The sequence below is a fragment of the Chiloscyllium plagiosum genome, chromosome 40 (genome assembly GCF_004010195.1).
Source record: "Chiloscyllium plagiosum isolate BGI_BamShark_2017 chromosome 40, ASM401019v2, whole genome shotgun sequence".
Lineage (NCBI taxonomy): Eukaryota > Metazoa > Chordata > Chondrichthyes > Orectolobiformes > Hemiscylliidae > Chiloscyllium > Chiloscyllium plagiosum.
The window spans coordinates 330,269-357,646 of NC_057749.1; the positions used below are offsets into that span (position 1 = coordinate 330,269).

Below are 27,378 nucleotides of genomic sequence, written 5' to 3' on the forward strand. Positions count from 1 at the left end.
TTTGTGGAACATGCTATGTGCAACATGCCTACATTTCCACATCTGCCTGCATTACAGCAGTATTCCCATGTTTAAAAATAATTAGTTGGAAATTTCATGCTTTTGAATACTTGTGTTTGAAAGATACAATAAAAATACAAATTCTTTCTCTACCTCATAATTGGAAAGGGACAGGATGTGTTATGCTCACAAAAATCTGGCAATGAACAGTGTCAATCAGATTTGCATTCAAGCCTTGATATGGTCGAAAATTATGCTGTTTAAGATATTTTATTCACTATCGTTATTGACCATTGGTCTGTAAGATTAACATCCAGGCAATGGTGTAGTGGTATCTTTAGGCTCTTGAGCCAAAGAACCAGGTAATGCCCAAGGACTTGGATTCAAATCTTGTCATGGCACATGGTGGAATTTGAATGCAATAAAAATGTGGTTCTGGAGTTCAGGTTACATCTGTCATCCTGTTCTAATAATTAACACATGATTTTGTTAAACCTAGAGTCATAGAGATATATAGTATGGAAACAGACTCTTCGGTCCAACTCGTTGACCAGATAACCTAAATTAATCTAGTCCCATTTGCCAGCCCATTGCCTCTAAAGCCTTCCTATCCATATACCCATCCAGATGTCTTTATATATATGTTGCAGCCTCCACCACTTCCTCTGCCAGCTCATTCCATACATGCACCACCCTTTGCATGAAAAAGTTGCCCCTTGGATCTTTTTAAATCCCCCCCCCCCCCCCCACCACCACCACCCCCCTAAACCTATGCCTCCTAGTTCTGGGCTCACCCATTCCAGGGGAAAGACATTGTCTATTTTCCTATCCATGTCCCTCATTAAATTAATTCTGTGTTGAAAATAGTCATTTGTCACTCCTTCCTGTCATGATGACGCCATAATGACATCATAACACATGGACATGTTGTAATTGCGTTACCTGTTTGAGTCAATGGAACTATTCTGCACAGTGCCATTTAGAAGGAAAAGGGCAAATAAAAATGGTTCAGCTTTCCCCTATTCCCTGCAAAGACATTTTACATTGTCATTCTTTCCGAAGTTGGCTACTTTTATCTTTCTGATGATTAAGTGATCAATAACTTGGCATTGCACAGCTAAAAATGCACACTCTATGTAGCAAGAATCCCAAGAATTGAGCTGAGAAAACGAGTTAAGCTGTGCTTTTCCAGTTGTTTAAAATAAATCATCTGTTTTGTAGTGTTCTCAATTATATGTATTTAATATAAACTTTAAATATGACGATTTCCAGTTAAATGGTGGAGGAGCCTTTTCCAAAACATCTGTGGGAGAGGGCTTCATTCTCAAGCATTGTTCATGCCTTTCGCATACTTTTGCCTTTTCAATTCTGGCTGATCGTTAACAAAAGAACAGTCAAGTTCTGGGACTTGATCTAGCATTAAAAGTTTAAAATAAATTTATTGCACTTTTTTGAAACTTAGATTAGATTAGATTACTTACAGCGTGGAAACAGGCCCTTCGGCCCAACAAGTCCACACCGACCCGCCGAAGCGCAACCCACCCATACCCCTACATTTACCCCTTTAACCTAATGCTACGGGCAATTTAGCAAGGCCAATTCACCTGACCCGCACATCTTTGTGACTGTGGGAGGAAACCGGAGCACCCGGAGGAAACCCACGCAGACACGGGGAGAATGTGCAAACTCCACACAGTCAGTCGCCTGAGTCGGGAATTGAATCCGGGTCTCTGGCGCTGTGAGGCAGCAGTGCTAACCACTGTGCCACCGTGCCGCCCACTTGTTAAATGTTATACTCTCTGAGTAAAAGCCAGTTGCATTATACTCGAGGGAAATCAGAAGGGCAAAAAAGATGCAAGATGGCTTTGACAAGTAGAGTTAAGGAGAATCCAAAGAGATTCTATAAATACATTAAGCGCAAAAGAGTAACTGGGGGAGAATAGGGTCCCTTAAAGATCCACAAGATTGTCTGTGTGGAATCGCAGGAGATGGGTGAGATAGTAAACAAATATTTCACATCAGTATTTACTGTGGAGGAGGATGTGGAAGCTAGAGAACTTGGGGAAATAAATAATGATAAGAGTGGCACGGTGGCTCATTGGTTAGTACTGCTGCCTCACCGCACCAGGGTCCTGGGTTCAATTCCAGCTTGTCTGTGTGGAGTTTGCACATTCTCCCTGTGTCTGCGTGGGTTTCCTCCGGGTGCAAGTCAGGTGAATTGGCCATGCTAAATTGCCCATAGTCTTAGATGCGTTAGTCAGGGGTAAATAGAATGGGTTAGGGTGGGTTTCTCTTCAGAGGGGCAGTGTGGACTTGTTGGCCCAAAGGGCCTGTTTCCACACTGTAGAGAATCTCATCTAATCTAATCTTGAAAAGTGTTCATATTACAGAGGAGGTGGTGCTGGAGGTCTTAAAACACGTAAAGGTGGATAAATCCCCAGGAGCTGATCAGTTGTACCATAGAACTTTAAGAAGCTATGGAAGTGATTGTGAGATATTTGTATTGTAGATAGACACAGAAGACTGGAAGGTGACTAATATGCTATTAATTAAGAAAGGTGGTAAGGAAAAGCCAGGAAACTATAGACCAGAGAGCCTGATGTCGGTGGTGCATATGTTTTTGGAGGGGATTCTGAGGGACAGAATTTACATGTATTTGGAAAGGCAGGGACTAATTAGGGATAAAGTGAGGTCTGCAGATGCTGGAGATCAGAGATGGAAATGTGTTGCTGGAAAAGCGCAGCAGGCCAGGCAGCATCGACGTTTCGGGCATTAGCCCTTCTTCCTGAAGAAGGGCTAATGCCCGAAACGTCGATTCTCCTAATTAGGGATAGTCAACATGGCTTTGTGCATGGGAAAGTGTCTCTCACTAACTTGATTGATTGAGTATTTTGAAGACGTGACAAAGAAGATTGATGAAGGCAGAGCGGTGGTTGTTGTCTAGATGGACTTCAAGCTGTTTGACAATGTTCCGCATGGTAGACTGGTTAGCAAGATTAGATCACGTGGGATCCAGGGAGACCTAGCCATTTGAATACAAAATTGGCTTGAAGGTAGGAGACAGAGGGTGGTTGTGGAGGGGTATTGTTTGGACTAGAGGCCTTTGACCAGTGGTGTGCAGTAAGAATCAATGCTGTGTGCACTGCTCTTTTGCATATATGTAAATTATTAGGATGTGATTATAGGAGGAATTGTTAGTAAGTTTGTAGGTGACACCAGAATTGGTGCTGTAGTAGACAGTGAAGACTGTTATCTCAGAGTATAAAGGGACTTTGGCCAAATGGGCCAAGGCATGGCAGATGGAGTTTATTTTAGATAAATGTGAAGGTTTTTATTTTGATAAGACAAATCAGGGTGGGACTTATATACTTAATGGTAGGGTCCTGGGGAATGTTGCCAAAAGTAGTGACTTTGCATTGCTCGTGGAGTCACAAGTAGACAGGTAGTGAAGAAAGTGTTTGGTCCATTTGCATTTAGTGGTCAGTGCATTGAGTATAGGAGTTGGGATATCATGTTGCAACTGTACAAGACATTGGTTCGGCCATTTTTGGAGTACTGCATTCAATTCTGGACTTGCAGCTGCAGAAAACATGAAAGGGTACAGAAAAGATTTACCAGGATGTTGCTGGGTTGGAGAGTTTGAGCTATAGGGAAAGGCTGAATAGGCTGGGGTTTTTTCCCCTTGAATATTGGAGGTTGAGGGGTGACCTTATAGAGGTTCTTAAGAGGAAGGGGAGAGATACCTGGAAGCTTTGTTTCAGAAGGCAGTCATACCTGGTAGATTAGGTATCACAAATTCAGTCAGTGGTCAAGGAAAGAAGCAGGGTGTGACCGCAAATGAGGCAAGTAGAGGAATCTCAGCTCTTGACTTTGTCCAACAGATATGAGGTACTTGCTCCCTGTGTAGATGAGGAACATAGCTGTAGGGAGGATGAGCGAGCTGACCATGGCACCATGGTACTGGAGGCATTCAAGAGGGGGAGCAAAAAGTTAAGTGGTAGTTGTAGGGGATTCTATAATTAGGGGAATAGATAATATCCTTTATAAGCAGGATCGAGAGTCCCGCCTGGTGCGTTGCCTGCCCGGTGTCAGGGTGCAGGACATCTTTGACTGGCTTGAAAGGATGTTGGAGAGGGAAGGGGAGGATTCAGTTGTGGTTCACGTAATGACAAACAATGGAGGCAAGATGTGGAAAGAGGACCTGTTTAGGGATTATTAAGAACTAGGAATCAAATGATAGAAAAAGTCCTCAAGGGTCATAGTCTCCAGATTACTGTCTGAGTCACATGCAAATTGGCATACAGATGTGAGAGTAAGGGAAATAAACACGTGGCTAAAGGAGTGGTACAGGAAAGAGGGGTTCCTTTTCATGGAGCACTAACATCTGTATTGGAACAGGAGGAATCTGTACCATTGGGATGGTCTACATCTGAAGCGAGCTGGGAGCAGTGTTCTAGTGCAAAGGGTTAGGAGTACTCTTTAAACAAGGAAGTAAAGGGGGAGAAGGGAAGGGTAAAACTGCAAGAAGCATAATGACTAATGGGAAGCAAAGCTACAGATTAAATTCAACTGCATGGAAAAATATGAAAAACAAAAGTCGGAAAAATTATTAAACTCTCCAGCACACAAAATAAGAGTGCATTTGAAAAGCGTTAAGAATCAAACTTCAAACACATAGAATAAAAAAAAATGACAGTGAGAAGACAGGCAGTCAATTAAAGACCGAAGGTGTTATATCTGAAGGCACATATACAAAATAATGTAAATGGGCTGTGGTGCCAATCGAAATTGGCAGATGTGATATAATGGGCATCATAGAGAATAAATATCCAAGGATATGTATTCTATTGAAAAGACAGACAGGTGAGCAGAGGAGGTGGGGTTGCTTTGTTAGTTTAAAAAAAACTTGAAATTAAATCAATAGCCGTAAACTAAGTAGGGTCAGATGATGTGGAATCTGTGTGGGTAGAGTTGAGGAATTGCAAAGTTCAAAAAAAAAATCGACAATGGGTGTTATGTCCAGTCCTCCAAACAGTCATCAGAATTTTGGGCATAAGATACACCGAGAGACAGAAAGGTAAGGCTACAGTGATCATAGCAGATTTCAATATGCAGGTGAACTGGGAGCATCAGGTTGGTAGTGGATCACAAGAAAAGGAATTTGCGAAATGTGCATAGGCACCAAAGACCTAGGTAGGAAAAGGGATGGAGATTTAAAGCAGAAGTTCACGAGCTAGGGTGGAAGATTAGAGCTAGAACAAAGAGTTATTATCTCTGGTTTGTTGCCTGTGCCTCGTGCTAGCGAGGTCAGTAAGCTTGCAGTATGGGTTGGTACCTGGGACTTCGATGTTGTGGCCATTTCAGAGACATGGATAGAGCAGGGACAGGAATGGTTGTTGCAGGTTCCAGGGTTTAGATGTTTCAGTAAGAACATGAAAAAGAGGGGAGAATGGCATTGTTAGTTAAGGACAGTATTACAGTGGCAGAAAGGATATTTTGAAGACTCATCTACTGAGGTTAGAAACAGAAAAAGGAGGTCACCCTGTTGGGAGCGTTCTATAGGCATCAGAATAGTTCCAGAGATGTCGGGAAAGGATAGCAAAGCTGATTCTGGATAGGAGCAAGAGTAACAGAGTAGCTATTATGGGGGCTTTAATTTTCCAAATGTTGACTGGAAGTATTATAATTAGAGTACTATAGATGGGTTAGTCTTTGTCCAATGTGTGCAGGAGGGTCTCCTGACACAGTATGTAGACAGGCCAACAAGGGGCGAGGCCATATTGGATTTAGTACTAGGTAATGAACCAGGCCAGGTGTTAGATTTGGAGGTAGATAAGCATTTTAGTGACCACAATTTGGTTATGTTTACTTTAGCGATGGAAAGAGATAAATATATAAATGGTAAATGAGACACAAAAGTGTACATTGGGCCACTGGAAAATGATGCTGGAGAAGTAGTAATGGGGAGCAAAGAAATGGCTAAGGAACTGAATAAGTACTTTGCATCTGTCTTCATGGTGGAAGACACAAATGATATCCCAAAAATTCAAAAGAGTGAGGGGGCAGAGATGAGTATGGTGGCCATCACCAAGGAGAAGGTGTTAGAAAAACTGAAAGGGTTGGAAGTGGACCATGTGTATACACGCTAGAATTCTAATGGAGAAAGCTGAAGAGATAGTAGAGGCTTTAGTAGTGATTTTTCAGGCATCACTGGAGTTGGGCAGGTTCTCAGAGGACTAGAAAATCGCTAATGTAAGGCAAAAGATGGGAAATTATCAGCCAATTCAAGAATGCCCTGTAACCCTTGATCTCTTTGATACCGAAGAATCTAATTATCTCTGAATTAAATATACTCAGTGACCTGGCCTCCACAGCCTGCTGTGCCAATGAATTCCATAGATTCACTACTGTTGAACTGAAGAAGATTCTCCTTATCTCTGTTTTAAAAGGTTTCCCTGTATTGTAATGCTGTACCCTGGGGTCCTAATCTCTCCTACCAATGGAAACATCTTCCCCGCATCATCTTTGTCCAGGCCGTTCAGTATTCTGTATGTTTCAATTTGATCCTCCCTCGACCTTCTAAACTCCATCGAGTACAGAGTCCTCAAACATTCCTTAAATGTTAAGCTTTTCGTTCCTGGGACCGTTCTCGTGAACCTCCTCTGAACATGCTCCAAGGCCAGTACAACTGCACAAAAATATTCAAAATGTGGTCTGACCAGAGCCATTTAGTGTTTAACCTAACCTGTCCATCTTCAGACTCTGACGAAGCCAGAACTCCTGGAGGAAACCCATGCAGTTGCCAGAAGGTGGAATTGAACCTGGGACCCTGGCACTGCGAGGCAGCAGTGCTAACCCCTGAGTCATCATGCTGCTTTAATTTAATTAAGGATATCTGGTCAGCATGGATGAGTAATACCGAAGGGTCTGTTTCTGTGCTGCACAATTCTGATTTTTGATCTTTACTAGTTCACAGATCATGGTTCCGCTTATGCCCAACAGCCTCCAAACTCTGCACCCTGTCATAATTTACTGACAAAGTACAATAAGAATGGAGCCTGTTGCCCCTAATGAATTCCTTATTGCTGGCCACAGTAGTCACTTAAGGTCAGTTATTAATGACTGCCTAGAGTTTTAGGAGATATACATTTAACTCCTATTCATTTTTAAGCATTGGTGAACATTCATAGTTCAACTATCCTTGGTAGGCATAGCTCTCGCTAATATTTGAACAGACCATTCAAAATAATTGGTATGCAGCAGTAAAACGTAAGTAATGAGCATAGAATGAGCTCAAGTGGTGTGACAAGTTTGATCATTGGGACGCGAGTAAGCCATTCAGCCTCTCAAGCATGTCTTCCCATTCAATTAGATAATGGATCATAAAATCATATAATTTTACAGTACAGAATGTGGTCACTTGACCATTTGAGTCTGTACCAGCTGCCAAAAGAGCTATCCAGCTAGTGTCATTCTCCAGTTCTGTAAATTCATCTTTTGCAAATATATATCTAACTCTCTTTTGAAATGTCCTATGTAATCTGTTTCCACTCTTTCAGGCATCATATTCCAAATCCAAACAACTGAGTAAAGACATTTCTCCTCATTTCACTCCTGGCTGTCTTGCTGGCAGTCTTCAAATGGTGATCCCTAGTTACTGATAGACCAACTAGTGGAAACAAAATATCCTCCTTTATCTTGTCAAAATTTTTTATACTTCTGAGCACCTGAATAAGATCACCTTTTAACCTTCCCTGCTCCAAGTAACAAAAGCCCAATATCTCTAATCTTTCCTTTTATCTGAAATCCCTAATTTCCTGGTATCATTCCTGTACATCTCCTTTAACATCCTTCCTTAAATAAAGTTCCCAGAACTGAACACATTATTCCAAATCAGAAAGTGAGGACTGCAGATGCCGGAGATCAGAGTTGAAAAGTATGGTGCTAGAAATGCACAGCAGGTCAGGCAGCGTCTGAGGAGTAGGAGAATCAATGTTTTGGGCGTAAGTCCTCCTCCCTTCTTGATGAAGGGCTTATGCCCGATACGTCGATTCTCCTGCTTCTCGGATGCTGGCTGACCTGTTGTGCTTTTCCAGCGCCACACTTTTCGGTGACTACAAATGTGGTCTGCTTTGTAGAAGTGTAGCACCACTTCCTTTCTTCTTTTCTATGCCTATATTTATAATCCAGAGGATGCTATAAGCTTTCTTAATTGTTTCAACTTGCCTGGCTGCCTTCAGAGAATCATGCATGTGAACCCCAAGGTCCCTCTGCTCCTGTGCTCCATTTGAAATAGTATCATTGAGCCTGTATTGCTGCTTCATGTTTGTTCGACCAAAATGCAATGGCTCACGTTTCTCTACATCGAAGTTAATCTGCCTGGTGTCCTGTCCATTTGGCCACCTTCTGAAATCACTTCACACCATCCTTAGATTAGATTAGGTTACTTACAGTGTGGAAACAGGCCCTTTGGCCCAACACCGCCCCGCCGAAGCGCAACCCACCCATGCCCCTACATTTACCCCTTACCTAACACTATGGGTCAAACCTACAATCTTCTGATCCGAAGTCAGACGCGTTATCCATTACGCCACTGGCCTAACTCACCTAGTTTAGCATCATCTGCGAATTTAGAGAGCTTGCCTTCAATATCCTTCTCCAAATCAGTTATATAAACCGGTTCCCAACACTGATCCCTGCGGAACACAACTTTCAACACTTATCCGATCTGCGACGTGCCCATCTGTACAGATGCTGTCAGACTTGCTGAGTTTTGCCAGTAATCTTGTTTCAGATCGCCAGCATCCACAATCTTAGTTTTATTTTACTGCACAGAGATTTAAATAGGCTGTGAGTGGGCAAACACTCAACAAATGGAATATAATTGTGTGAAACTGTGAACTTGTCCACTTGGCAGGGAGAATGGATTAGAATCAGTTTACTTAAGTGGGAGAGATTGCAGAATATAGAGATACAGAGGAGCATGGTAACTGAATCTCACAAAATTAGTGTGCAGATACTGAAAATGGAATGTTGACATTTATTGCTCAGTAAATGAAAAAGAACAGTTGTGCAGGGCATTTGTGTCTCCTTGTTAAAGAAAGGAGAAAATTGTATGAAAAGCCATTCAGAGATTAGATTCCCTATAGTGTGGAAACAGGCCCTTTGGCCCAACAAGTCCACACTGACCCTCTGACTAATGCACCTAACACTATGGGCAATTCAGCATACCCAATTCACCTAACCTGCACATCTTTGGACAGTGGGAGGAAACCGGAGCACTCAGAGGAAACCCACGCAGACACGGGGAGAATGTGCAAGCTCCACACAGACAGTTTCCCGAGGCTGGAATTGAACCTGGGACCCTGGTGCTGTGAGGCAGCAGTGCTAACCACTGAGTCACCGTGTTGTGATGATGCTGCCTTTTTAGCAATTTTTTCCTTGTTTTTCTTTGAGAGAGTTTCAAATGCCGAGTTATTGCTGTGATTATCTCTCCTTTTCACATGGATGAAGGCAACTCCAATTCCAGCAGTTTTGTTTTGTTCACCTTTTGTAAAGCCCCCAAAGTCACTTTTTAATCTAAAGGTGCTGAAAAGTTTGGGAAAGAGCCTAGTTTAAAAATGGTGGGGGAGTGGCCAGGTTTCCCAATTTGGGTATTTTCTAGTTTCTTCTGTTGTAGCAGTGAGAAGCTGCTGCAATCCCAAAAAAGGTTCCAAGCTTCAGCAGATGATTGTTGACTGGCTGCTTCTTCTGAAATCTCTCCTGCCTGTAAGAACCTGTGTTTGTGTTTGCCTTTTGACAAGGGGTGCACTTATAGGATGTTATGGGAATTGGAAATGCTCCTTTGTGTTGAGTTTTCAAATAGTTAAGTTATTCTAAATTCTGTTTTCTTTTGTTTGTGTTTCAACTGTAGTATTTAAATAAATTCTGTTTTGCTTCAAGCCGAGTGGTTTGACCAGCTGCATCACACCTGGAATATCCATTTAAGGTCCAGGGTCCCACCTCAAAATATTTTGAGGGCCTGGTCCATAACAAATTGGAGGCTCTTGTCAGGATTGATTCGATTGTTCCAATTTGGAATTAGGGTTGTTGGAATGAAAGATGGTGAGTGTATGATGTTAATGTCTTGTTCTGGGTGTTGAATTTGGTTGGTTTAAACACTGCTTGGGGTCATAATGACTTTTTCAGTCACTAAAAGTTTTCTGGGGGTGAAGAAGTTTAGATTTAGATTAGATTACTTAGTGTGGAAACAGGCCCTTCGGCCCAACAAATCCACACCGACCCGCCGAAGCGCAACCCACCCAGACCCATTCCCTTACATTTACCCCTTCACCTAACACTATGGGCAATTTAGCATGGCCAATTCACCTAACCTGCACATTTTTGGACTGTGGGAGGATACCCATGCAAACCCATGGGAGAATGTGCAAACTCAAAGCCCACCTCAGGTGACTGACTGTGTTATAAAAGGTGAACAAAGCAAAGCTGTTGGAGTTGCCTCCATCCACGAGATAATCACAGCAATAACTCAGCATTTAAATTTGCTGGAAACACCACCAGACTCTTTGGAAATGGCTAAATTCAATTGACAATGAAGCAGCTTGAGTTAGAGGCAAGAGAAAAAGAAATGAAACCGTTTGAATTATGACAAAAAGCAGTGAAAAGAGAAAAAGAACAAATTGCCCTAGCAGAGAAGTTTTGGGGGTGGGGGGGTTTGAGGAGGTGAAGAAACCCATCTTAAGTGCACATCATGTTGTGCCAGAAACCTACAGGCAACATTTCATGAATCAAAGGAGAGACCCTAGTCAAACATACATTGAGTTTGAAAGGACCAAAGTAATTTTGTTAGGTAGGCATTAACAGTAGATCAAACATATGATGCTCTTAGAAAGACTATTATTTTGGAGGAGTTCAAAAGTTCACTTCCTGAAGTAGTGAGAACTCTTGTGGACGAGCCGAGAGTTAAACTGCAAGGTTGGCAGCTGAAATGGCTGATGATTAGGAGTTGGTTTATAACTCAAAGTTTGGCTTCCAACATCAATTTCAATCCATCAAGGATATAAATTTGGGAAAAGAGAAATCCTCACATGATAGGGGGAATGTAGACCTCAGAAAAGCTCATAGAGATAACTTACCACAGATTAAAAAGGATACCTATGAAGAGGAAAGAAGTGAAAAAGCTCCAGCGTCTTCATTACAATAAAGTAGTCCACATTGAAATCACAGTGGTCGGTTAGAAAAAGCACTGAGAAGATGAATGTAGGAAAACAGGATAAACCAGTGAATTTTGTTTAAGTGGTAAAGGAGAGCACAGAGGAGGCGAAAATGCTGCACCAGAATGTACAACCTGGTCGGAGGTTGATTAAGGGAAAAGTGTCAGGTCGTCTTAAACCATTTACTTGCGAAAGTAAGGCTGACTTGCAGAGACCAGGAGCAGCAGGTCAATGGGTTACAGTATTAAGAGATACGGGATCATGTTAATCTTTGATGAAAGATGAGATATGTAATTCAGAAGGACTATTGCCAGTAGTAGTGCTAGTGTGTGGAGTTCATGGTGAGGCAACAAGTGCTCAATTATGTAGAGTGAGGTTAGTGTCCAGTGAAAAGTGGAGAAGTGGTGGTAGGGGTACAGGAAGAACTCTCTGCTCTGGAATACAATATAGCTGGGTCACAGGTAGGAATGCTGCCAACTGTGGTTGGAAAACTAGTGGAAAATCGGGAAGTATATGCTGGGATTTTTCCTGACTGTGGTAATGAGGTTACAAAGTCACCAGTTGAAACAGGAGGAGTTAAGAACAAAGAACAAAGAAAATTTACAGGCCCTTCAGCCCTCCAAACCTGAGCCGATCCAAATCCACTGTCTAAACCTGTTGCCCAACTCCTAAGCATCTGTATCCCTCTGCTCTCCACCTTCTCCTGCATCTGCCCAGATGCATCCTAAATGAATCTGCAGTGCTTACCTTTACCACCTCTGCTGGCAACATGTTCCAGGCATGTGTAAAGCACGTGCCACGTGTGTCCCCCTTAAACATTTCATCTCTCACCTTGAGAGTGTGACCTCATTAGTGAATCCTTCATCCTGGGGGAACAAAGCTCATCTCTATCTACCCTGTCTATACCCTTCATGATTTTGTATACAGCAATCTGGTCCCCCCCACCAATTTCCTTTTTTCTAATGAAAACAAACCCAACCTACTCAAACTCTCTTCTAGCACCTTCTATACCAGGCAATATCCTCGTAAACCTTCTCTGCACCCGCTCCAAAGCGTCCACATCCTTTTGGTAATGTGGCGACCAGAACTGTACACAGTATTCTAAATGCGGCCGAACCAAAGTCTTGTACAATTTTAACATGACCTGCCAGTTCTTATACTCAATACCTCATCCAGTGAAGGCAGGCATACTATATGCCTTCTTGACCACTCTCCACCTGTGCTGCAACCTTCAGGGTACAACGGACCTGAACTCCCAGATTTCTCTGCTCATCAATGCTTCCCAAGACTCTTCTGCTCATTGTATAATTCGGTCTAGAACTACACTTGCCTAAATACATCACCTCACATTTGCCTGGATTGAACTCCATCTGCTACTTCTCCACCCAACTCTCCAGTGCATTTATATTCTCCTGTATTCTTTGACAATCCCCTATGCTTTCTGCTACTCCACCAGTCTTTGTGTCATCTGCAAACTTGCTGATCATACCAACAGTTCCCTCTTCCAGATCATTTATGTATATCACAAACAACAGTGGCCCCAGCACTGATCCCTGTGGAACACCACTGGTCACCTTTCTCCATTTCAAGAAACTCCCTTCAACTATTACTCTGTCTCCTGTTATCCAACCAGTTCTTCTTCCACCTCGCTAGAACACCCTGCACACCATGTGACTTCACTTTCTCTATTAGTTTACCATGGGGAACCTTATCAAATGCCTTACTAAAGTCCATTTATATGACAGCTGCAGCCCTTCTTTCAACTATCAACTTAGTCACTTCCTCAAAGAACTCTATTAAGTTGGAATGGCATGATCTCCCCTGCACAAAACCATGTTGCCTATCACTGACAAGCCCATTCTTTTCTGAATATAAATAGATTTTATCCCTCAGTACCTTCTCCAGCAACTTTCCCACTACTGACGTCAGGATAATTGGTCTGTAGTTAACTGAAATACCACTACTATCCTTCTTGTACATGGGGACAACATGAGCAACCCTTCAGTCCTCCGGCACCTCACCTGTGTTTAAGGATCAACAAAGATATGTCAGTGCTCCAGCCTATTTCCTCTCTCGCCTCCCTCAGCAACCTGGGCTAGATCCCATCCGGTCCTGGGGATTTGTCCCCCTGAATAACCTCTAGCCTACACAACACATCTTCCCTGCTTATGTTAATGTGATCCAGAGTGATCAAACCTCTATCTCTAATCTTAGCATTCATTATGTCCCTCTCCTCAGTGAACACTGATGCAAAGTAATCATTCAGAATCTCACCCATACTCTCAGGTTCGACACACAGCCTTCCTTCATTATCCTTTAGGAGACGAATCATGCCTTTCCTACCCTTTGCTTTCAACAGGACATGCCTATCCTGCACTATCTTTGAAAGCCTCCCACATCTCAAATGTGGACTTGCCTTCAAATAGCTGTGTCCAATCCACATTTCCAAGCTCCTGCCTAATTTTGATATAATTGGCCTTGACCCAGTTTAGTACACTTCCCTTAGGACCACTGTTATCTTTGTCTATGAATATTCTAAAACGTACAGAATTGTTCCCAAAGAAATCCCCCACCGCAACTTCTACCACCTGGCCTGGCTGATGACCCGATGCCAGGTCCAATATGGCTCCTTCCCTCAGACTATTGACATACTGCTGTAAAAAACTTTCCAGGACACTTCTTACAAATTATGCCCCATCCAGGCCTCTGTCACTAAGTGTATCCCAGTCAATGTTGGGTAAATTAAAATCTCCCATCACCACTACCCTGTCGCCTCTACATTTTTTCCGTAATCTGTTTACCTATTTGTTCTTCTACCTCACAGGTGGCACGGTGGCTCAGTGGTATGGGTGGCATGGTGGCTCAGTGGTTAGCACTGCTGCCTCACAGCGCCAGGAACCCAGGTTCAATCCCTGCCTTGGGTAATTGTCTGTGTGGAGTTTGCATATTCTCCCCATATCTGCGTGGGTTTCCTCCCATAGTCCAAAGATGTGCCGGTCAGGTGAATTGGCCATGCTAAATTGCCCATAGTGTTAGGTGCATTAGTCAGGGGGTAATAGAGGGTAGGGTAATGGATGTGGGTGGGTTACTCTTCGGAGGGTTCGGTATGGACTTGTTGGGCTGAAGGGCCTGTTTCCATACTGTAGGGAATCTAATCTAATCTACTCTCACTCGCTGTTAAGAGGCCTGTAGTACAGCCCAACAATGTAACTGCACCCTTCTTATTTCTCAGCCCTTCTTATTACTCAAACAGGGGAATATATTACGGGGAACAAAGAAATGGCAGAAGAATTGAATTGTTACTTCAGATCTGAGTTCACTGGGGAAGACACAAGCAATCTCCCTGAAGTAACAGTGGCTGAAGGACCTGCACTTAAGGGAATTTATATTTGCCAGGAATTGGTGTTGGAGAGACTGTTAGGTCTGAAGGTTGATAAGGCCCCGGGGCCTGATGGTCTACATCCCAGGGTACTGAAGGAGGTGGCTCGAGAAATCGTGGATGCATTGGTGATTATTTTCCAGAGTTCGATAGATTCGGGATCAGTTCCTGCAGATTGGAGGGTGGCTAATGTAGTACCACTTTTTAAGAAAGGTGGGAGAGTGAAAGCATGAAATTATAGACCAGTTAGTCTGACCTCAGTGGTGGGAAAGATGCTGGTGTCTATTATAAAGGATGAAATTACGACACATCTGGATAGTAGTAACAGGATAGGTCAGAGTCAGCGTGGATTTATGAAGGGGAAATCATGCTTGACTAATCTTCTGGAATTTTTTGAGGATGTAACTCTGAAGATGGATGAGGGAGATCCAGTAGATGTAGTGTACCTGGACTTTCAGAGAGCTTTTGATAAAGTCCCACATAGGAGGTTAGCGAGCAAAATTAGGGCGCATGGTATTGGGGGCAAAGTACTAACTTAGTTGGCTGATAGGAAAGAAAGAGTAATGATAAACGGCTCCATTTCGGAATGGCAGGCAGTGACCAGTGGGGTACCGCAGGGATCAGTGCTGGGACTGCAGCTTTTTACAATATATATTAATGATGGTATTAGTAATAACACGAGCAAATTTGCTGACGATACTATGCTGGGTGGCAGGGTGAAATGTTAGGAGATTACAGGGTGACATGGACAGGTTAGGTGAGTGGTCAGATGCATGGCAGGTGCAGTTTAATGTGGATAAATGTATGGTTATCCACTTTAGTGCAAGAACAGAAAGGCAGATTACTACCTAAATGGAATCAATTTAGGTAAAGGGGCAGTACAAAGAGATCTTGTACACGAGTAAGCTTGCAGGTACAGCAGGTAGTGAAGGCGGCTAATAGCATGCTGGCCTTCACAACAAGAGGGATTGAGTATAGAAGCGAAGAGGTTCTTCTGCAGCTGTACAGGGCCCTGGTGAGACCACACCTGGAGTACTGTGTGCAGTTCTGGTCTCCAAATTTGAGGAAAGACATTCTGGCTATTGACGGAGTGCAGCGTAGGTTCATGAGGTCAATTCCTGGAATGGCGGGACTACCTTACACTGAAAGACTGGAGTGACTGGGCTTGTATACCCTTGAGTTTAGAAGATTGAGAGGGGATCTGATTGAGACATAAGATTATTAAAGGATTGGACACTCTGGAGGCAGGAAACATGTTTCCGCTGATGGGTAAGTCCCGAACCAGAGAACATAGCTTAAAAATACGGGGTAGGCCATTTAGGAGATGAGGAGAAGCGTCTTCACCCAGAGAGTGGTGGGTGTGTGGAATGCTCTGCCCCAGAGGGCAGTGGAGGTACAGTCTCTGGATTCATTTAAGAAAGAGTTGGATAGAATTCTCAAGGATAGTGGAATCAAGGGTTATGGAGATAAGGCAGGAACAGAATACTGATTCAGGATGATCAGCCATGATCATATTGAATGGTGGTGCAGGCTTGAAGGGCAGAATGGCCTACTCTTGCACCTATTGTCTATTGTCCTCCTTTAGCACAGTAGTGATATCATCCCTGACCAGCAATGCAATTCCTCCCACCCTTTTACTTCCTTCTCTGTCCTGTCTGAAGTGTCTATATCCTGGAACATTTAGTTGCCAATCATGCTCTTCCTTCAACTAAGTCTCTGTGATTGCAATAGCGTCATACTCCCAGGCACCAATCCAGTCCCCAAGTTCATCTATACTCCTTGCATTAAAGTATATGCACTTCAGGCCACCAGTTCTTTTCCGTTCATCTGTTCTCTGCCTACTCTTCACCTTATTAATGTTATCTTCATGATTCTTACAGTCTTCAGTTTCCAACTTGCTGTCTACTTGTCTTCTGTTCTGGTTCCCAGCCCTCTGCCACATTAGTTTAATATCTCCCCACAGCGGTAGCAAAAACTTCCCCCAAGGACATTAGTTCCAGTCTGGTTCAGATGTCGACCGTCCAATATGTAATAGTCCCACCTTCCCCGAATCGGTCCCAATGTCCAACAAATCTGAACCCCTCCCTCCTACACCATCCCTCAAGCCACATGGTCACCCCAGCTATTTTCTCACTTCTAAGCTGGCTAGCACGTGGCACTGGCAGTAATCCCGAGATCACTACCTTTTGAGGTCCTCCTTTTTAACTTCTCTCCTAGCTCCTGAATTTTTCTTTCAAGACCTCATCTCGCATTTACTTATATCATTGGTGTCTATACGCACCAAGCCAACTGCCTGTTCGCCCTCCCCTTTTAGAATGTTCTGCAGCCGATGGGTGACATCCCTGACCCGACCACCTGAGAGGCAACATACATCCAGGAGTCATATTTTCGGCCACAGAACCTCCTATCTACTCCCCTTACAATAGAATCCCCTATGACTGTGGCCCTACAAATCTTTTTCCCGCCCTTCTGAACAGCAGTGCCCGTCACAGTGCCATGATCTTGACAACTGCTGCCCTCCCCTGGTGAGCCATCTCCCCTAACAGTATCCAAAACGGTATACCTGTTTTGGAGGGAGATGACTGCAGGAGACAACTGCGCTGCCTCCCTACTCTTTTTCTGCCTTTTGGTCACCCATTCACTATCTCCCTCAGCAATTCTAAGCTGTGGTGTGATCAGTTCACTGAACATGCTATCCACGACTTCCTCAGCATCGCAGATGCTCCACAGTGAGTCCATCCGCAGCTCCAGAGCCGTCATGTGGTCAAACAACAGCTGCAGCTGGGCACACTTCTTGCAAGTGGTAACAGTCAGGAACGTCAGCCATGTTCCTGAGCTCTGGATTAGAGTGGTGTTGGAAAAGCACAGCAGGTCAGGCAGCATCTGAGGAGCAGGAAAAATCAAGCACAGCAGGTCAGGCAGCATCTGAGGAGCAGGAAAAATCGATGTTTCTGGCAAAAGCCCTTCTATTCCTAATGAAGGGCTTTTGCCTGAAACGTTTCCAGCATCTGCAGTCCTTGTTTTTACCTATTTCCTGAGCTCCCACATCAAGCAAGAGGCACATGCCAGTGGTCTAAGGTCCATTCCCATTGTAACCTTAGCTTTATATCAACTAACTAAAACCAAACAATGCACTTAAATGTATGAAAGAAAAAGATAAAATAAAAGCCTCACCTTACAGAGCCTTTTTGTTCTGGTTAGAGGAGGGGGGCGCGGGAGGGAGATACTACACGTGTAGTATCTCAGGTTTAGTCACTGCCTAAATATATACTAAGTCCTTACCTTCCCGGCACCCTCCTGATCTCCACGTCTTCTCCACCCTTGTCTCCTGCTGCTCCTGGATAGGAAAAAAAATGTTGAAGCAGGATAATCAGAGACCACGTTTGATTGATCGGCTGAGACAAAACAGGAACAGGAAGTAGACAAGAAATCAAAAACTCGCAATTTTGCTAACTGAGAAAGTGTTAGTGTTACTTCCAGTGATCAATGAACCTTTAAAAGCAAGGTTTAGTGGTCCTTATCTAATAGAAAGGAGATTGAGTGAGGTGAACTATTTGGGAAGGACTCCAGACAGAGAGAAATCTGTGTTTGTCATTTGAACATGCTAAAAAGATATTTAGATAGGGAAGAAAAGCAGAAGGAGAATGTGTTACTGGTTGCAACACTGGGTGAAGAACCAAGTTCAGAGGATTCTGAATTGGACATTTCTCAAATTAAATTGGACAATGAGGAAGTCATCAAAAGTTGGACTAAGTTATTGAGTTACCTTAGGAAAATCGAAATGACTTGAAAGAGTTATTGCTATCACGTGGGGAGATACGAGGGAATAAGCTAGTTGCCATACTGGAAGAAGGATGTGCAGCCTTGGAGAGAATGCAAAACAGCTTTACCAGGATATTGCCTGAATTGGAGTGTATTAGCTTGCTATAGTGTCAGAGGCTGAGGATGACCTGAAAGAAGTACATAAAATTGAGAGGTACGGATAGGATAGATGGTCAGAGTCTTTTTCCCAGGGTGGAAATGTAAAATTCTAGGGGGCTTGGTTTACTGTGAGAGGGGGAATGTTTAAGTAAGATGTGCAAGGAAGGTTTACTTACACAGAGGGTGGTAGGTGCTTGACATGCATTACCAGTGGGAGTGATAGAAGCAGATACTTTGGACAGATGTGTGAACAGGCAAGAAATAGAGGAATATGAACCATGTGCAGGTAGATGGGATTAGTTTAGAAGGCATCCTGGTCAACACAGCCATGATGAGCCGAAGCACTGTTCCTGTGCTGTATTGTTCTGTGGTCAATTTATGGGAGGTAGTTAAAAATCAGATATCCATGATTTTATTAAATGACAGAGCAGGTTCAAAAGACCAAATGGCCTATTCCTGTTTCTAATTCTTTGTAACCTATTTACTTGAGTTTGAAGATCATTTGTGGGCTGTGAGCATCACTGGCTAAGTCAGCATTTATTGCTTATCTGTAGTTCCCCTTGAGAAGGTGGTAGTGAGCTGCATTCCTTAATCACTTCAGTCTTCAGGGTATAAGTACATCCACATTGCTGTTTAGGAGGGATTCCAGGACATGAATGACAATGAAGGATGGCTTGGAGAGGTACTTGCTTGGCACTGTGGATTGTAGACATACATTTGGAGAGCCTGGGTGAGTTATTGCAATGCATCATAGAGATGTACAGCACGAAAACGGACCCTTTGGTCCAACTCGTCCATGCCGACCAGATATCCCAACTCAATCTAGTCCCACCTACCAGCACGCGGCCCATATCCCTCCAAACCCTTCCTATTCGTATATCCATCCAGATACCTTTTAAATGTTGCAATCATTCTAGTCTCCACCACTTCCTCTGGCAGCTCATTCCATACACTTACCACCCTCTGCGTGAAAAAGTTGCCCCTTAGGTCTCTTTCATATCTTTCCCTTCTCACCCTAAACCTATGCCCTCTAGTCTGGACTCCCCCACCCCAGGGAAGAGACTTTGTCTATTTATCCTATCCATGCCCCTCATGATTTTATAAACCCCTATAAGATCACTCCTTAGCCTCCAATGCTCCAGGGAAAACAGCCCTAGCCTTCAACCCTGGCAACATCCTTGTAAATCTTTTTTGAACCCTTTCAAATTTCACAACATCCTTCTGATAGGAAGGAGACCAGAATTGCACACACTATTCCAACAGTGGCCTAGCCAATGTCCTGTACAGCCACAATATGACCTCCCAACACGTGCTGATGGTATGCATGTGTGATTCAGGGACTAAATATGAAAGATGGTGAATTTGATGGGTGCTAGTCATGCAGACTGTTTTGTCCTGTTTGGTGTCAAATTTCTTTAGTGTTGTCGGAGCTGCAGCCATCCAGGCAAGTGGAGACTGTTCCATCACAGTCCTGATTTGTGCCTTATAGCTAATAGTCGAGTACTGGGAAATCAAGCAGTGAATTACTCACTTCTGATCTGCATTGGTAGCTATCATGTTTATTTGGTTATTGCAGTTCACCTTCTGCTCAATGCTAAACCTTCCATGTTGTTAGTAGGGGATTTTAGCAATGGTAATGCCACTTAATGGGTAGTGGTGACATTGGCTCTTGTTTGTGATTGTCAATGCCTGGCATTTGTGTGGTGTGATTGAAACTTGCTTCTTTAGCCCAAGACTGGCATTAAAACTTCATGACTGGATGATGCTACATGTGAACATGAGTGGTTTCAGTGTTTAAAGAGTAGCAAATGGTGCCAAACATCATGTGACCATCAGTGAACATCCCCACTTCTGACATTATGGTGGGAAAGTTATCAATAAAGTAGCTGAAAATGATTCGGTTTGGACATTACTCTGAGAAATTCTTAGAGATTAATCAACTTGATTCCAGAAGATCACTAACAACCACAGCCTTCTTTCTTTGCACGAAGTATGGCTCTAGCTAATTGAAAATCCTCCCTCGAGTTCCAGTTTTGAGAGTGCTCCTTGATGCCATATGCTATATTCATGTACAGAGTGATCATCCTTGCCTCATCTCTGGAGTTCAGCACTTTTGTCCATGTTTGGACAAAGGCTGTAAATAAGAGTTTTTGGAAATTAAAGTAAGAATCTGACTTTATTATACATATCAATTTATGTTTTTATGTGGCATAAAAAGTTATTTAAATGACTTTATCCCCCCCTGCCCCCGTACTTTTGAATGAAACTTTTGCATAATATATTAAACATTATTGTGTGGATGTAAAATAAAAACACACCTAATTTTTTTTGGAGAAGACCAGGGAGTCCACCCCTTAAATCAGCACTGCACAAACTTCAGCACTGATGTTGGAAACACTCCAGTTTAGGCAGCATCTGCAAAAGTAAAAGAAATAGATATGTTAATTCAAATATTTACTCTGTTTCTTTCTACAAATGCATCATCATTTTCCCTAAAATTATACATATAACAAATTTTCAATTCAGTTTGCCGCAGTATTAAAAGCTTCCCTCATTTTAATTTCAGTTTTTCGAAATAAAGAATTAATTGGATTTCAGATAAATAAAAAAGACATATTAGCATCACTTTTTTAAAAAGTTTTAAGTACACAGTGTGAGCAAAAAAAAACTCTTATTCCTCACTTTATTCTATCAAATCTGCTCTCGTTCCCTATGCATTGTCAAAGGTAAGTGCTGATATCTGTATTTCCTATTGTTGTTAAGATGCTATTTCCTGGCTTCAAAAGGCTTTCTTATTTTGCTACTGTTGCTCTTTAATGTTTTATTTGAGAGAAATTCTTCAGAAGCATTCTAGCCATAGGATGTATGCAGTTTTGTGACATTTGGATGAACTTTACCCAGGATGAACTTTAACCACAGCCATGACTGAATTCATCATAAAGTGCAGTCAAGCAAAGAATGGATTTATTATTTCAATCCTTGAAAGAGTACGTGCATCATCTATTGTTCAAACCTTTTTTCGAACTTGCACTGCATAATGTAGTGCTATGTAAGATGAATGTTCTGAGATCTCATTCTGTGGTGCGCAGGCAGTTGAATGCTGTCCTGGTTTAAAGCATTTCATGCCTATAAAAAGCTGAACACATCACTTTTGAAAGAAGAGAATTAAAGCTTCATGACTAAGCAAAGTAAATTATGATTTAAAAAAATACAGTGAGTTCTGCTTTAGTTTGGTATTGTATGGCCTAGTCAGAAATTCAACCCAGACAAAGCACCATGTACCAGGCATTCAGCCAGTTACTTACTGTCACTGATGTTTGCTAATATTTGTATAATGTATTTTCATGCCTAATGCACAAGTAGTTGCCCATTTTTAAAAGAAGCCTCTTGTGATAATAATTCAGTCTCTTGCGTTAGAAATTATAACTGATCCATATTCACAGCTGCTCATTCTCATCTTTTCTGTTAACTGAGTCTTATCATGACCTTCAAGTCTATCTGGTCAGACCACTTTCTGCTTTCCCTTACCATTGGATTGTTGAAGCTGCTGCTGCTGCTTTTTCCTTGTTTCCTCTTTAACACCCAAGCCAAAAGTCACCAGAGCACTGTTGACCTACCAAGCAGTTCCCTGCCTCTTAAATTCCCTATTCCCAACAATGCAAACTTCTTGCCCACTTCATAGCCTCTTCACTACCTACACTAGAAAAATGTAAAGCCAAATCCTGCAAATTAACATAGCCATAGGCATAAGCATTCAGGATTACATCATTCTCCTAAAAAGGGCTTACTATTCCAGAATAATTCTAGAGTTCAAAAATGACTTTATAGCTCCATTCTTTTCTCCACCTCCTTAATCCTAGCTTCACACTTGGACATGAGAAGCTTGTGAATTTCTTTGCCTTTGAGATGACCATACAGCTACAACTCCTCCTTTACCAGACCTAGAATCATAGACCTCCCTACAGTGTGGAAAGAGACTGTTTGTTTGGTCCTGTCAAGTCTAGATTTACCCTCCTGAGGAGCATCACACCCAGATCCAGCCACCCACTCTATTCCTGTAAACCCACATTGAACAGTGAGAGGAACCTGGAGCATCTGACTAACTTTGCAGACCCTGAGAGAATGTCAAACTTCACACAGACAGTCACCTAAGGTTGGAATCAAACCTGGGTCCTGATGTTGAGGCAGCAGCATACTCCACAGAGTAACTCAAGCCCTACTAACCATGTTTCACTTTGCCATTTTTTTTCCCCCTATTTATCAACCTTTTGAAAACCCTGGTGGATTCTCTAAAACCCCTAATACCTTATTGCTTAAATACCACTTATGGTCTCTATTGCAATTGGCATGATGAAAGTTCCCTTTTCTGAGGGACTGTCACCCTACCATTCAAAATTGCATTGTCTTTTTCCATCACCAAAAATGCACTGGATTTTTGAAAAAACATCTTGCTCATTGACCCCAACCCCAACAACTTATCGCTTCAAGCCCGCCATTCTGACTTCAAATCATTTGAAGGCATTCCTTTGGCTTAAGTAATAAATGTTTGTGATTGAATTATCCCTTTTCACAGTTTTCCTGTTGGGTGAAGTTGCTATAGTCTGACCGGACTATACGGCTGCTTTCTCATTGAAAAGAGGATTGTCATGACTAATGTTTTTTTTCCCCTGCCTTATTAAGAACGTATCAGAATAACTGCTTGAATAACATGAGAACTGCAGAATAACATGAGAAGGCCTGCTCCACCATTCAATAATATCATGGTTGATCTGGTAGTGGCTTTATTTCCACATGCTATTTGCAACCCTCAGCCCTCAAATCCTTTGGTCAAAAATCTATCTAGCACAGTCTTATCAACCCTCTGACAGAAAAGGATACTCATCATCTCCATCTCAAAACGAAGTCAAAAGTCACACAACACCAGGTTTATTTGAAATCACTGCTCCTTCAATAGGTGATGTAAAAAGCAGAGAAGTTATTCTTCTGCACTGCGTAATCTTGCATGTTTCAATAAGATCGAATCTCATTCTCCAAAATTCCAATGGGTATAGATCTAACCTATTCAACCTTTCTTCAGAGGATGACCCATTCGTCCCAGGAATGAATCGTGTGAAGATTCTCTGAACTGTCTTTAAGTAGTTATTACCAATTATTCAGCTTTCTGACAGTGCTCTTTTAATTCCATTCCTATCCAGTGGATGCAGCCAGTATATTACCGTTCCATTTGTCTTAGGGGTCTGTCAATATCATATGCTTGGAGTATCTTATTCTCTCCATCTCACTTCATGTCCCTTAATGGCAAAATGACTGTAGTGTTTGGCTTATTAGTAGGTAGTAGCTCATTTTCTCAGGCATTCAGTTTTGATTTTGTCGTGGCTTCTTCTGCCACTGAAAATTAAGCCTCTTAAGCAATTATTCTAAATAAGATTTATCACATCCACAAGATACCCCAAAGCACTTTGCATCAATATTATCCTTTTAAGGGATGTCACTGTTATACATAGTTTTAATCAACATACTGAGATGTTATAACTCACCTCTAGAGCAAGTAGGACTTGAATTGGCCTTAAAGGTTGGGATCCAAGAGCCATAAGTCAGTATTATATGATTAACTGTCTGATCAGCACGAATTGGGTGAATGATGTGATGGACGTTCCAGCCAATATTTTCCATTTAGCTAAGAAAATGCCAAACTTTTCTTGGCACCATTTATTATCTGCTTGAACAACTAGTTTATCATCTATCCTGAAATATGTCATCCTCTATAATGCAGCATTCCTAAAATTCTTAAGTGCCAGCATGTGTTATATATTCAAAGGCTTGAGAGGGGTTTGAACCTGTTTTAATATTTTTACTAAGGCAAGAATGATTTGAGGTCCATGAATGATTGCCAGTATCTTGCAATTGACTGTAAAATTAATTATTGTTTGAATGGAATTCAATCTAGCAAATCTCCTTCAAAGTTCAGAGTGTATAAAGTGAAACTAAAAGTCTAATTAATTGTAGGGACAAGCCTTGTAGAATTGCACGAATAACAGGCTTTTAGTCAACATTTTTGGATCGGAACTGAACTAAACAACTTTGTTAATTTTGGAACCAAAGCTTTTTTCACCAGCTACATGGCATGAGAATGATCAAATGATCCACCTTTGCTTCAATGAATGTAGTTCCAATAATGTCAAGGAACTGAAGTGCTAAACTTTTGCTTCTTTAAATCGATCTTTCTGGTGAAGCTTTTGCATCTAATATTTCCTTCCAGTGCACAGTGAAAACTTTTATTTACCTGTATTCCTCAGAAGTGTTAAAGATGGTACAAATGTGAATTATTGGGCTGAGAGTTTATTATCTAACTTGGGAATTCCACTTGAATTGTTCAAGATGTATTTGTTACTGGCAAGGCAAGCATATATTCCCTGTTCAAAAGGAAAGTTTCAATGCCAGCTCTAATGGGTAGAAATATTGTGATATGATGTAAGTGTTTAGAGCATAGGAAATGCAAACTCAATATTGATTTTGTATGGGTAGAAACAAAAACTGCAGATGCTGGAAACCAGATTCTGGATTAGTGGTGCTGGAAGAGCACAGCAGTTCAGGCAGCATCCGAGGAGCAGTAAAATCGACGTTTCGGGCAAAAGCCCTTCATCAGGAATGAAGGGCTTCCTGATGAAGAGCTTTTGCCTGAAACGTCGATTTTACTGCTCCTCGGATGCTGCCTGAACTGCTGTGCTTTTCCAGCACCACTAATCCAGAAATTGATTTTGTATGATAAGGACTCCAGAAAAACTAAGTACAGTCCTTACATGAAGGAGAACTTGATGCTAGGAAATGACTTAATAGTACAGTCAGACTTTCACTTTCTATTTAAAATCATACAGTCTGTCCTTATGGAAACTGCCAATGTAAACTTATGCTATAATTGCAACCTTCTGCACTGGTACCACATTCAATTGGGACAGGGATTTGACTAAATTAATCAATTCTTGTAAATATGGAAATGAAATCAGATTTCTGCAGATGCTGGAAATCTCAATTGAGATAAAATATAAAATGATGGAAATACTCAGCAAGTCAGGCAGCCTTTGTGCAAAGAAGTAGTTAATGTTTCAGGTTGCTGACCATTGTGAGTTCGCTGAAGTTTGCTAACTTAAAACAATTTCATTTGAGGCAATACAGAGAAGGTTTACTTGGGTAATCCCTGCTATGGAGTGATAGTCTGATGAGCAAAGCATAAACAGTTTGGATCTCTACTGGAACTTAGAATGAGAGTTGATTGAGATGAGGAGGATTTTCTTCTCTGAAGGTTTAGAATCTTTGGAACTCCTTGCTACAGAGAGCTGTAGGGCAGAGTCACTGTTTATATTTCAGACAATAGATTCTTGCATCTTCTGACTCTTCAAGTGCTTATCAAGTAACTTTTAAAGATTGTGAAGTTTCTCTCCTCAACTACCCTCAAAGGCATTTCAGATTCCCATCATGCACTGGACATAAGATTTTCCTCGGGTCCCTTCTAAACTTCTTTGAAGTTATTTAAAACTTTAAATAGTCTTTAAGCTTTAAAGTTATACTTCCTTGTTATTGATGCTTTGACTAAGGGGGACAACTGCTGGATAGGTTAGAATCAGCATGGATTTATGAAGAGGAAATCATGCTGGACTAATCTTCTGGAATTTCTTTGAGGATGTAACTCTGAAGATGGACGAGGGAGATCCAGTTGATGTAGTGTACCTGGACTTTCAGAAAGCTTTTGATAAAGTCCCACATAGGAGGTTGGTGAGCAAAATTAGGGCGCATGGTATTGGGGGCAAAGTACTAACTTGGATTGAAAGTTGGTTGGCTGATAGGAAAGAAAGAGTAATGATAAACGGCTCCATTTCGGAATGGCAGGCAGTGACCAGTGGGGTACCGCAGGGATCAGTGCTGGGACCGCAGCTTTTTACAATATATATTAATGATAAAGAAGATGGTATTAGTAATAACGTTAGCAAATTTGCTAATGATGCTAAGCTGGGTGACAAGGTGAAATGTGAGGAGAATGTTAGGAGATTACAGGATGACCTGGACAGGTTAGGCGAGTGGTCAGATGCATGGCAGATGCAGTTTAATGTGGATAAATATATGGTTATCCAGTTTGGTGGCAAGAACAGGAAGGCAGATTACTACCTAAATGGAATCAATTTAGGTAAAGGGGCAGTACAGAGAGATCTGGGTGTTCTTGTACACCAGTCAATGAAGGTAAGCATGCAGGTACAGCAGGTAGTGAAGGCGGCTAATAGCATGCTGGCCTTCATAACAAGAGGGATTGAGTTTAGAAGCAAAGAGGTTCTTCTGCAGCTTTACAGGGCCCTGGTGAGACCACACCTGGAGTACTGTGTGCAGTTCTGGTCTCCAAATTTGAGGAAAGACATTCTGGCTATTGAGGGAGTGCAGCATAGGTTCATGAGGTCAGTTCCTGGAATGGACTACCTTACCCTGAAAGACTGGAGCGACTGGGCTTGTATACCCTTGAGTTTAGAAGACTGAGAGGGGATCTGATTGAGACATAAGATTATTGAAGGATTGGACACTCTGGAGGCAGGAAACATGTTTCCGCTGATGGATGAGTCCCGAAACAGAGGACACAGCTTAAAAATACGGGGTTGACCATATAGGACAGAGAGGAGAAGAGACTTCTTCACCCAGAGAATGATGGGTGTGTGGAATACTCTGCCCCAGAGGACAGTGGAGGCCCAGTCTCTAGATTCATTTAAGAAAAAGAGTTGGATAGAGCTCTGAAGGATAGTGGAATCAAGGGTTATGGAGATAAGGCAGGAACAGGATACTGATTAAGGATGATCAGCCATGATCATATTGAATGGTGGTGCAGGC

General features: G+C 42.2%; 1 protein-coding gene across 1 annotated transcript in view; it reads left to right on the forward strand.

Annotated features, from left to right (window-relative positions):
• Positions 1 to 27,378, forward strand: part of usp3 (ubiquitin specific peptidase 3) — a 232,318-nt gene that overhangs the window by 39,363 nt on the left and 165,577 nt on the right. The window lies entirely within an intron of this gene.